A 12,570-nucleotide genomic window follows, 5' to 3' on the forward strand; every position below is an offset into this window, starting at 1 on the left:
ATCCCCAGCCCCGCATCTACTTCTTAAATCACACACATCACTTATAACCCAACAGCATAACAAAGTAACACTAGCTTTTTAACCTTTACTGGAGATCTTTATTTCTTTGTATTGTTCTGATTTATTACACAGGTTCCTCTCATTTTACCCTGGATTCTCTTTAGCATTTCTTGTAGCCAAGTTCTCCTGGTGATGAATTCCTTTATCCTTTGTTTATCTGGCAATGTTATAACTTCTCTTTTATTCTTACATGACAGGGTTTTTTTTTTTCCTTGCAATAATTTAAACATACCATTCTATTGCCTCTGACCTTCATGGTTTCTGACAAAGAAAAGGCTCTTAATCTTGTTGAGGATCGCGCGTATGTTGCAAGTTGCTTCTCTTCTCACTGTTTTCAGCCTTCACTTTGGCTTTTTTTGCATGTGTATGTAGTGCTGGGGTTAAACCCAGAGCCACGTTCATGCTAGGTGAGGGCTCCACCACTGAGTTACATTCTCAGTCCTGTTTTATTTCAAGACAGGGTCTCCCAAAAGTTGTTCAGGCTGGCCTTTACTTGTGATCTTCCTGCCTCAGGCTCCCAAGTAGCTGTGATTACAGATGTGTGCCAACATGTCCAGCTTATTATTGGCTTTTGAAAGTTAGCTATAATGTATCTCATTGTGGGTTCTGAGTTTATCCTGATCAGAGTTTTTTTGAGTTTCTTTTATGTGTAGATTCATGGGTTTTTTTTTTTTTTTTTTTTTTTTTTTTTGCATTTCTGAAGTTTTGGGTCATTATTTCTTCAAATACTTTCTCCTGCCTTTCTTTCTTCTTCTTCATAGTATACACTGATGGTGTCATGTAAGTTCCTTAGACTCTGTTTATTTTTTTATGTATATTTTTTTAGATGCAGTTGGACACAATACCTTTATTTTATTTATTTTTATGTGGTGTTAAGGATTGAACTCACCACCTCGCACGTGCTGGACAAACACTGTACTGCTGAGCCACAACCCCAGCCCCATCTGTTTATTTTTATTTAGTTTTTTTTTTTTAATTTCTGCTCTTCAGACTAGGTAATTTCAATTGTGATGTAGTCATATGTGTGGATCATTTTGTTTGTCTGCTCTAATCTGATGTTGGGCCTCTTAGTGAATATTTCATTTAGCTGTTGTAGGTTTCAGCTTCAGAGTGCTTTTTAAAATTTCGTTCTGTTTAAAGTCTATGTCTCTGTATCAATAGTCTTTTCAGTTCATTAATAATTCTCTTAGTTGCCATGGTTTCCTTCTGCACATTTAATACAAGTATTTTACAGTCTTGGTCTAATAAGTCCAATGTCTTGGTTTTCTCAGAAATGTTTATTGTTCATTTCATATTTTCTTCTCTAAATGGACAATAATTTTCTGTTTCTTTATGTACTTTGTTAATTTTTATTAAGGAGTGGAAAATTTGGATGTTGTAATGTGGTAGCTCTGAGAATAATATGTACCCTTTCCCAGGGATTGGTGGAGTTGCTGGTCAAGAGGTATAGTTGATGGAGTTTCTTGTTGGTGGTCATATCCAAGGATGGATCACATGGCAAGTTATAAGACAGTCTTCAGTGAGTGTTAAAAAATTGAAATCATATAAAATATTTCTTCTGATCAGAATAGAATGAAACTAGAAGTGAATAAAACAAGAAAACAGGAAATTCATTAAAAAAATGGAAATTAAACAACACACTTTTAAAGAAAACAGTGGTTCCAGAAGAAATCACTAAGCAACCTTGAATATATTTTGGAATAACTGAAGACAAAACTACAGCATGCCAAAACTTATGGGACATAGTGAAGGTAGTACTTGGAAGGAAACTTATATGGGTAAGTGCTATATTAAAAAAGAAGGAAGCTGTCATGAACAACTTAATTTTACATCTTATAAACCAGAAAGAAAAGAGCAAACTAATCCCCAGGCCAAAAGAAGCAAGGAGGTAATAAAGATTAAGCAAAAATAAATGGAATTGAGGGTAGGAAAACAATAGAATCCACAAAAACAAAATTGAGTTTTTTGAAAAGATCAACACAATTGACAAGTCTTTACCTAGACCAACTAAGAAAAAAGAAAAGGAGGTGCACAAACTGAAATCAGAAATCAAAGAAGGGACACTACTACTGACCTGACAGAAGTCAAAAACATTTGAGGAGACTGTTATGAACAGTTGTATTCTAACACATTAGATGATTTAGAAATTCACAACTCTGGGAATCACACAAATTATCAATACTGATTTGAGAGAAAATCTCAACAGAATCCATAGCAAGTAGAGATTGAATCACTTATCAAAAACTTCCCCCAGAAGAAAAGCCCAGAACCAGATGGCTTCTCTGATGAAGTCTGTAAAACAGTTTGAGAAGACACAGCATGAATCTCACCAAACTATTCCAACAACACCAGAGGAGGGAGCCCTTGCTAATGCATTCCATGAGGTCAGCACCACCTGAGAGGAACAGCGTCACCACTGAGACAGCCACAGACCCACACCACCCACCAAGTGGAGCGTCAGCTTCCTGGGGTTGCAGTAAGGGAGTGCTACAAACCGGGCACTTGGAGACAGCCTGAAGAGTTCTGGAGCCAGAATGCCAAGGTCAAAGTCCTTGCAGGGTTTTGGCTCTGCAGAGAATCTGTCTGTCTTTCTAGCCTCTAATAGTTCCCCACAACCTCTGGAGCTCCTTGGCTTGCTCTACTTCACTCCTTCATCTTCACACCATGATCTTCTTGTGTATCTGTCTTCAAGGGACACCAGTTGTATTGGTATAGAGCTTCCCCAACTCCATTATTAAGCAAAATATAGAAATAAACAGCATCTGAATTGGAAATGAAGAAGCAAACTATCTCTGTTTTCAGTTGATTCTACATACAGAAAATCACAGAGAATTCACACAAATCTGTTAGAGCTAATAAACAAATTTAGCAATTAGAGAGTGCATGATTACTGTATAAAGAAATAAACAATTTTTTTGAGTACCGGGGGTGGAGCCCAAGTTGTTGTACAAATGAGTTACACCCTCAAAACTTTCTATTCTGAGATAGGATCACACTAAGTTGAAAACTGCCCACTTGATGCTCCTGAATGGCAGGGACTACATGTGTGTGCCACCTCTTCTGGACACAATTCTATTTCTAATAATATTATTTTTTGGAAGCTGCCACATAGGAATGAGCACAGACCCTTAACCTTGAGCAACAGAGGTGTGAGACTGGTTCCCACTGCGCATGGAAACAGGTGGATTTCATCTCCTCTCGGCAGGGGAATGAAGGTCTGGGAGTGGGCATCACCCAGTGAGACTGGGCTACAGCCCCCTAAACCCAATCCCTTGCCTCATTTGGGTGGAACTTTCTCAAGTGTCTTTCTCTTCAATAAAAAGGGTCTCAGGCATGCTCCCCACCCCCCTCTCTCTCTCTTTCCAACGGACCCTTAAGGTTGAGAGCCACCCCTGATTCCTTAAGGTATTTCTAGGTGTTAGATGCTCCTTCTGCCGTTTTCTTAGGTTATTGGTGCTGCCAGCTCTGTGAACCCAGCTCAGGTCACCAGCCTGGCTAGTTGGTGATAATTATTGATGAAGAATACTTAGAAGGGCTGGGGATGTGGCTCAAGCGGTAATGCCATCGCCTGGCATGTGTGGGGCGCTGGGTTCAATCCTCAGCACCACATAAAAATAAAATAAGGATGTTGTGTCCACCGAAAACTGAAGAATAAATTTAAAAAATTCTCTCTCTCTCTCTTTTTTAAAAAAAAAAGAATACTTAGACGCAAACCCAAGGAGGTGAAATACTGAGAACTACAGAATACTGCTTAAGTAGATAGAAAGAGATTGCATGTTTATGGATTGGGAGACAATGTATTCAAGATGGCAAAGCCACCTGGATACCACCTCATAATCACCATGGTAATAAAAACAATGACAGCCAGCTAAACACAGTGGGCAACACTGGAAGCAGAGAGCCAGACAGAGATGCCTAAGAAGAGAAGAGTTGGGGGTGCATCACTCAGAAGGAGGGAGATTCTGAGCCCCACCCAGGAGGGGGAGCAGGGGAGCTCTCAGGCCCCGCCCAGTGAGAGGAGAAGGAGTTGACCAGCTTCCTTCAGGGTGCTGGGAAATAGGAACTCTTTGCATTGCTAGTGGAATGTGACTAGTACAGCTACTGTGAAAAACACTTTGCCAGCTCCTCAAAAAGTGAAATATAATTTCTATATGATCCAGCGGTTTTACGCCCACCCCCACATAGACTTGACCTTCAACCCAGGCTTGGATTGTAGTTTCCATTTATATACAGATTTATTTTTCATAGATTTGGCACAATTTTAAAAAAGATCACAGAGCCTTCAAATGTCAAAAAAAAGTAGGTTTATTGTTTGTGCTTAATATACATGTGGATGGAAGTCCATTTCATCTCTTACTACTATAGTAGTACAAATCTATTATAAAAATTAAAATTTATCAAAACTTGCAGAGACTGTTCTGCAGTGCCATCTGCAGCCTGTAGGGAGGTGAACAGGTGTAAACCAGTAGTATTGATATGACTGCATGAAGTTAACTGTTGTACCCTACACTACTGTGACTATTTTGTAGAGCCCTCTTTTGCTAGAGTCCCTGTAGTCACCAGTGTGTGTCACCATCATGTCAGACAACAGCTGGTGGTCCCCAGCAAGGTGTACCTAGCAAAAAGGGATCTCATAGTTCTCGCTGAACATAACACATAAATATGAATACATGTTGACTGGCTGTTCAAATATTTGTAGGAACATGGTCAACAGCAGGCTGGCAGTAGCTAAGCTTTGAGGAGTTAAAAGTTATATGTGGAGATCAAAGTAGACTGTGAGGGGAAAGAAGACCCCAGAGAGCCCCAAGCAGCCATGCCACCAGACCAGTCACCATTGTCTCTGTTGCACTCTGCCAGTCACCATCACCCATGGCTATCACCATTGTCCCCAACATACCCAACATCAGTACTGCACACCATGTGACACCACCATGTCACCTGTCATCATCACCCATATACACACCCTGACGGACATCATGACACCCTGCTCGTCAATGTTGAACCCCAGATGCCACGATAACCTCCTGCACATCATCCATCATCATGCCTGCCACTGGTAGCATGGAGGCCCAGAGCCCACAACTGTGTGATTGACATGGCTCCACCCAGCCCCAGCACAGACAGCAGCACAGGAATTAAAACCGATCTGGGTTTCCTGGAGTCACCTCTTTTACTCCTTTACTGGCCTAAAGTTGTGGGGAAATAGCAAGTGTTGGGAGGGTGGCTGGGAGGCCTGATTTTGGCAGTATCTGCCGGAATATCAGATCATCCGAAGAAAACTTTAAGGAACAATAATATGGCTCAAAGTAAGAGATGGACATGGCTCCATTAATAGGAAGTCACCAAAGAAGGTGTATCTGCACATGGACAGCCTTGAAAAAAAGCCCAGGCAGATTCGATGAAGCACAAGAGATAGAGAGGTTGGGCAATTGGTGGTGAAGGAGAACAGAATGTGAGGAAGCACATGAGTCAATTGCAAGGAGTGAATACGCAGTGGACATTTCACCATAGATGCTACCCATGATATAGTATCTCCCACAAAATCACTGCCAGTACCACAAGAACAGAGATATTGGGGGTAAGGAGCAACTGGAGAGTGTTCAGGGATAGGTCTAACCACACTGCCCTTGCTGGAGGTCAACATTTCCACCACACTGTGCGCATACCCCAGGGCTTACCCATAGCCTTCCAATACCACTGTATAAGAGCAATTAAGGTGCATTCACTAGAGTGAAGGAGGGACAGGCGACTACCAAAATGGGGACTGGCAGGGTGAGTAAGGAGATGGAGACTTCCCATGAGAGCACTGGTAGGAGGTGTGAGGAGAAGGAGACCACCCATGTATATAGGGTGAGACAGAAAACCCATGCATGTAGGGTGAGACAGACCTCCCATGATGGGCTCTGGCAGGGTATATAGGGTGAGGCGGACCTCCATGATGGGCTCTGGCAGGGTATATAGGGTGCGGGAGACCTCCCATGATGGACACTGGCAGGGTATATAAGGTGAGGGAGACCTCCATGATGGACACTGGCAGGGTATATAGGGTGAGGGGGACCTCCATGATGGGCTCTGGCAGGGTATATAGGGTGAGGGGGACCTCCATGATGGGCTCTGGCAGGGTATATAGGGTGAGGGAGACCTCCATGATGGGCACTGGCAGGGTATATAGGGTGAGGGAGACCTCCATGATGGGCACTGGCAGGGTATATAGGGTGAGGGAGACCTCCATGATGGGCACTGTCAGGGTATATAGGGTGAGGGGGACCTCCATGATGGGCTCTGGCAGGGTATATAGGGTGAGGGAGACCTCCATGATGGGCACTGGCAGGGTATATAGGGTGAGGGGGACCTCCATGATGGGCACTGGCAGGGTATATAGGGTGAGGGAGACCTCCATGATGGGCTCTGGCAGGGTATATAGGGTGAGGGAGACCTCCATGATGGACACTGGCAGGGTATATAGGGTGAGGGAGACCTCCATGATGGGCTCTGCAGGGTATATAGGGTGAGGGAGACCTCCATGATGGACACTGGCAGGGTATATAGGGTGAGGGAGACCTCCATGATGGGCACTGGCAGGGTATATAGGGTGAGGGAGACCTCCATGATGGGCTCTGGCAGGGTATATAGGGTGAGGGAGACCTCCATGATGGGCTCTGGCAGGGTATATAGGGTGAGGGAGACCTCCATGATGGGCTCTGGCAGGGTATATAGGGTGAGGGAGACCTCCATGATGGGCACTGGCAGGGTATATAGGGTGAGGGGGACCTCCATGATGGGCACTGGCAGGGTATATAGGGTGAGGGGGACCTCCATGATGGGCACTGGCAGGGTATATAGGGTGAGGGGGACCTCCATGATGGGCACTGGCAGGGTATATAGGGTGAGGGGGACCTCCATGATGGGCACTGGCAGGGTATATAGGGTGAGGGGGACCTCCATGATGGGCACTGGCAGGGTATATAGGGTGAGGGGGACCTCCATGATGGGCACTGGCAGGGTATATAGGGTGAGGGGGACCTCCATGATGGGCACTGGCAGGGTATATAGGGTGAGGGAGACCTCCATGATGGACACTGGCAGGGTATATAGGGTGAGGGAGACCTCCATGATGGGCACTGGCAGGGTATATAGGGTGAGGGAGACCTCCATGATGGGCTCTGGCAGGGTATATAGGGTGAGGGAGACCTCCATGATGGGCTCTGGCAGGGTATATAGGGTGAGGGACACCTCCCATGATGGGCACTGGCAGGGTATATAGGGTGAGGGAGACCTCCCATGATGGACACTGGCAGGGTATATAGGGTGAGGGAGACCTCCATGATGGGCTCTGGCAGGGTATATAGGGTGAGGGAGACCTCCCATGATGGGCTCTGGCAGGGTATATAGGGTGAGGGAGACCTCCATGATGGGCACTGGCAGGGTATATAGGGTGAGGGAGACCTCCATGATGGGCTCTGGCAGGGTATATAGGGTGAGGGAGACCTCCATGATGGGCACTGGCAGGGTATATAGGGTGAGGGAGACCTCCATGATGGGCACTGGCAGGGTATATAGGGTGAGGGAGACCTCCATGATGGGCACTGGCAGGGTATATAGGGTGAGGGAGACCTCCATGATGGGCACTGGCAGGGTATATAGGGTGAGGGAGACCTCCATGATGGACACTGGCAGGGTATATAGGGTGAGGGAGACCTCCATGATGGGCACTGGCAGGGTATATAGGGTGAGGGAGACCTCCATGATGGGCACTGGCAGGGTATATAGGGTGAGGGAGACCTCCATGATGGGCTCTGGCAGGGTATATAGGGTGAGGGAGACCTCCATGATGGGCACTGGCAGGGTATATAGGGTGAGGGAGACCTCCCATTATGGGCTCTTTCAGGGTGTGTAGGGTGAAGGAGATCTCACTTGTAGGGTGCTGGCGAATACAGGGGGCTAGGGAGACTTCAGTGTGGATGTTGTGCGGAATGTAGAAGGGAGGACAGGAGGAATTCTTGTTTACTCTATATAGGATGTCTCTTTTTTGTTTTTTTTTTAATATTTATTTATTTATGTATCTTTAGTTTTGGGTGGATACATTAGCTTGTTTTTATGTGGTGCCGAGGATCGAACCCAGTGCCTCATGCATGCTAGAAGTGCACTCTACCACTGAGCCACCACTCCAGCCTCTAGGATGTCTCTTGTGGAGATTGTTGAGGGAGTGGATGGAAATCACACAGATTTTTAAATCAGTGGATAGAAGAACACCTTGTTCTCCACATCTGATGTCTTCTGTGTATATTGCAGAATGTAAAGATTGGAAGAATACAGTTTGTTGAATGAGAGGACAGCAAGTTCACATGTTCTTGATTGAGCAGGAAGGAGAACAGTTTGGTTCTTTCTACATTGTCACTACATGACTCTGTTCACTGTTTAAACAAAAGAGAATTCTCACTTATACTAGGACTTGCAACCACTGTGGACACTTGAAAATTCTGGCGCACTCCTGCCTTTTGGAAAGGTTTTATTCTAAAAATCCGAGGCACCCGGGGTGTTGAAGATCCTGTGCTGTCCAGTTTTATCAAAGTTTGCTATCCCAGCTAAAAACCCAGAGACCAACCTGTTGGTCTGGGAGTGTGTCTCAATATGTGCAGTGCTTTCCTGGCATGTGGCCCTGCACATACCACACCCACACCACACTCACACATACACACTAACCCTCTGGAGGGACTCACAGAGCACAGAGGTGACTTGGCACTGATTTGGAGTGAGAAGATGGAAGCTCATGTTGTTCCCCTCACTTAGTCCAACTCTGGCACCTTCAGCAGACTTTTGGTGGACTCTAAATGGACATCAGCTGCATCTCAGTGGAACTACTATTCATCATGCTACAGTGAAACTGATTGTATCTGAAGTTAATATTGGCAGGAAACCTACAAAAACTGCCAAGTTGGTTTTCAGGTCCACAATGCAATCAGGGAGAAGTCATAATAGTCGAACCTGATGGGGTGGAGCCCCACGAGCCCTTGTATATCTTTGGAGAATTTAATCCAGCTCTTTCTTTCCATGGGGCAGACCCAGGGAAAGTGTGTGTGTACATGTGTATCTGTTTGTCTGTCTCCAGGATGCATTGAAGCACCTCATTGTCCAGAGCTTCAGCCCTTACAGCTACTTCACGTTACCTTATGTTATAGTCACTTTATGAAATAGTGTAATGGGCTGAATGTTTGTTTCTCCCCAAAATTCATATCTAAATGCTTCCCCCTCCCCACATGATGGATGAGAGTAAGGCCTTTGGAGGCAATTTGGTTGGGAGGGTGGGGCCTCCATACATGTGATTAGTGCTTTTGTCCCACAGGCCTGAGGGAGATCCATCAGCCCCTCTATCAAGTGGGGAGGTATAGCCTGAGGGCAGCCTTTCATGAAGAAGTGGGTTGTCACCACACACCCAATCTGCCAGTGCCTTGGTCTTGGACTTTCACCCTCTAGAACTTCGGAAATAAATTTCTTTTTATCAGCCACTTTTGTATTTTGCATACAAAATAGTGTATACTATTTTGTTACAATGACCTGAAGGGCCTGAGGCTACTTGTAATGGGACGGCCTGTGCACTTAAGGATTTTACCTCTGATAACTAGATTCTGCCCTACTTCATGCAGACTGGCAAAGTTTTGCCTGGGACTTGTGTTTTATAACTGACACTACACCAACAGAATCTTCCTCACACAGCACCTTCCTGAGCAGCCAAACCTGGAGACCTGTGTCTATTGGGAGAGACAGGAGGAAATCTCTTATGAAATCTGTTCCCACTGGAATAAATATGGTTAAAGAAGAATCTCCCGCGGAGGTTCTTCAGTAGAGCCTCTCATACTTCAGAGTCAGCAGTGCCTAACTTAGGAAGTGGGCAGCAGACCCAAGTCTCAGGAGCAAGCTCAGGTAGAAGAGAGCTTCTGCTCAAGAGTTTGGGCCAAGACCTTTGAACTTCCCATTCTGCTTGTGATCTGTTTCCTATAGTAATTATTCTGATTTTCTGTAGGCCCCTAGTTGTGGTACACTCATAACAGCCCCGTTTGTCTCCTTTCCTCTTTGTGATACTTGTTAAGTCAGCAAACTACCACATTTTGGCATGCTTTTTTTTGTGTGTGTATGGTCGTAAAGATTTTCCTAGAAGAGAGACCAGCAGAACTTAGCCTTGAGTGGGTGAATGGACACTAGGTCAGGTAATGGGGCAGGAGTTCCATGAACAGTGTGTGTGGTGTTTGGGGGAGCAGGAGAAAGCTGAGAGCTGGTTAGTTCTGAAAATTTCCTGCCATGCTGACCAATGGGCTTGATCCTGAGGGGATTTGGAATGAAGGCAAGAAGGTTTTGATGTGCTCAGAGCTACCTTCCAATAGATTACTAAGTGACCGGCTGGGGAATGTGCCTGGGTCAAGCTGGAGGTCGGCCAGGAGATGACCAGTCTATATACAGTACAGATGAGGAAACAGACTTGAGGAACCCTTAAGATGTGAACCAAGGACCTGGAGCTGGGAAAGCACACTGTTTACTAGGAGAGCCTGCAGAGGAGGGCAACTTGGAGCATTTTGAATCTAAGGTGGCTGTGGGACCCTCAAGTGGAGCTGCCTAACTGGTAGCCAGAAAAACTAAACTGAAACATAGGAAAGTGATGGAGATATTGGTTTGGTTCAAGGGATGATGTTTTTGATTGAGTCTAGTAAGTGAGAATATGCAGAATAAAAATGAAAAGCATGGGATTTCCAATACCTAGTAACAGCCTGACAGCAGCAAGTGGGTAGTGAACATATATTGAATGAAGAAGGAAAGCAGGCTGAATCTTGAGGACACCAACATTCAAGGATGGATGAGGAAGGCAAGAGAATGAGAGGCTGGAGGAGATTAAAGAGCAAGTTGGGGAGTTGAGGAGGAAGGGCTTAGAAAAGGGAGTGTGCACAGGTAGTCACAGAGGAAAGTCAGGGCCGCAAGCTGAGGATAAATTTGTTCTTGTGTTCAACAGTTTGGAGGTCACTGCTGACCAAGCAGTTTCTGCAGAGTGGTGGTTCAAGAGATGAGGATGAGGAGTGAAGTTGCCGTGAGATGAACCATCCTAGATTCAGAGGACTATCTGCCAAGGCTGGTGGCCAGTCGATTGCCCACCTGTGTCTGAATCTTGTTTGCCTTGCCTTCTGCTGAGAAGGGAAGGGAAGAAATGAGGTGAGGCATTTGAGAGCACCTAGGACCAGAGGCATAATTTACACTTTTCCTCTCACTCCCACTTTCTCAAGGAAAGTACACGGGAACAGCACACCTATTTACCACTGTAATTCACAGTCAAATTAAGGCATAATTTATAAACAAATAGGGCAAACTCTCCAACAGTTATGACTTATCTTCTTTAAGGAAATTAAAGCAAATTGTGGACAAGTGGAATCAGCCCAGCACTTAACACAAATTAAAAATTGATGTGGACATTTATTGAGAGCCTAGTATGTGTCTAGTCACTGGGCTAAATTGAGCAGATGACACCAGGAGAGAGAGAAAAGCTACAATTTGGGGAGCACGGATGATGCACAAGGAGGCTCTGGACAGGGCAGGAGAGATCCAGTCATGAGCAAGTGATGAACAACCTTGGGCTGGACATAGTCTGATAGTTCTCTGAACCTAGACAAAGCCTGATGGTTGTCAGTAGACAGGAGTGTATGTAGGGCCAGGAGGCAAGGGAGCCCAAATCTTGGTGTGGTTTCATGTAAGGAGACTTCCAGAAAATGACCTCTGTGGAAAAGGAGAAGGGGCAGCAAAGATGCTGTCCAGAGTTGCCAGACTTGGAGAGCTCTGGAATGGTCTTTGAGGCACCGGAATAGGACAGGAGCTCTGGTGGATGGATTGTCAAGCATTTTAAAAGTAAGTGTGTGGATTTGCCCTTCTTAACTCTTAAGCTTCTTGGCGGTCTGCTTCCCACCCTCATTGCCCTCTGGTGCAGAGCCATCAGAGGAGCAATCCACGCGAGGGTCTTGGTAACTGAACGATGGAGACCAAGAACCACTTGTAGAGCTTGTACACCATGTTTTTGCTCAATTTTATAAATATTCTATTATTATTACACACCTTAAAAAATCTGGGAAAAAGAGTTTATACAAATGCATACAAGTAACCCTTTTCTTACACAACATGTAGTAAATGTATCTTAAAAATCGTAATTCTCAAAAGGTGTGACATATTTTTCTTAGAGAGAGTATGATGAAGTTAGGAGGCCCTAATCCGACGTTCACCAAGATATGTCAATCAAGGACACACTTGTCCAAGTTCTGAGAGCCAAAGTCCTATTCTCCAATGGCAAGGCAGTATTCTCACAGCTGGTTTCCTATTGGCCGAGATGTGGGCGGGGCCACCCAGTCTTGGGGCTGTCACTAGCCCCGCCCCCATTCCATGCAAATGAGGCCAAAGCTTTGGGTAGACCATGTGACTGGCCACGTGGTTGATGTCGCACTTTCCCCACCCCTGGATGACGCCATCACTAGCCAAAACTCT

Source organism: Marmota monax, unplaced genomic scaffold, assembly GCF_021218885.2.
Source record: "Marmota monax isolate L192 unplaced genomic scaffold, Marmota_monax_Labrador192_F-V1.1 WCK01_AAM20220418_F8-fsc00060, whole genome shotgun sequence".
Classification (NCBI taxonomy): domain Eukaryota; kingdom Metazoa; phylum Chordata; class Mammalia; order Rodentia; family Sciuridae; genus Marmota; species Marmota monax.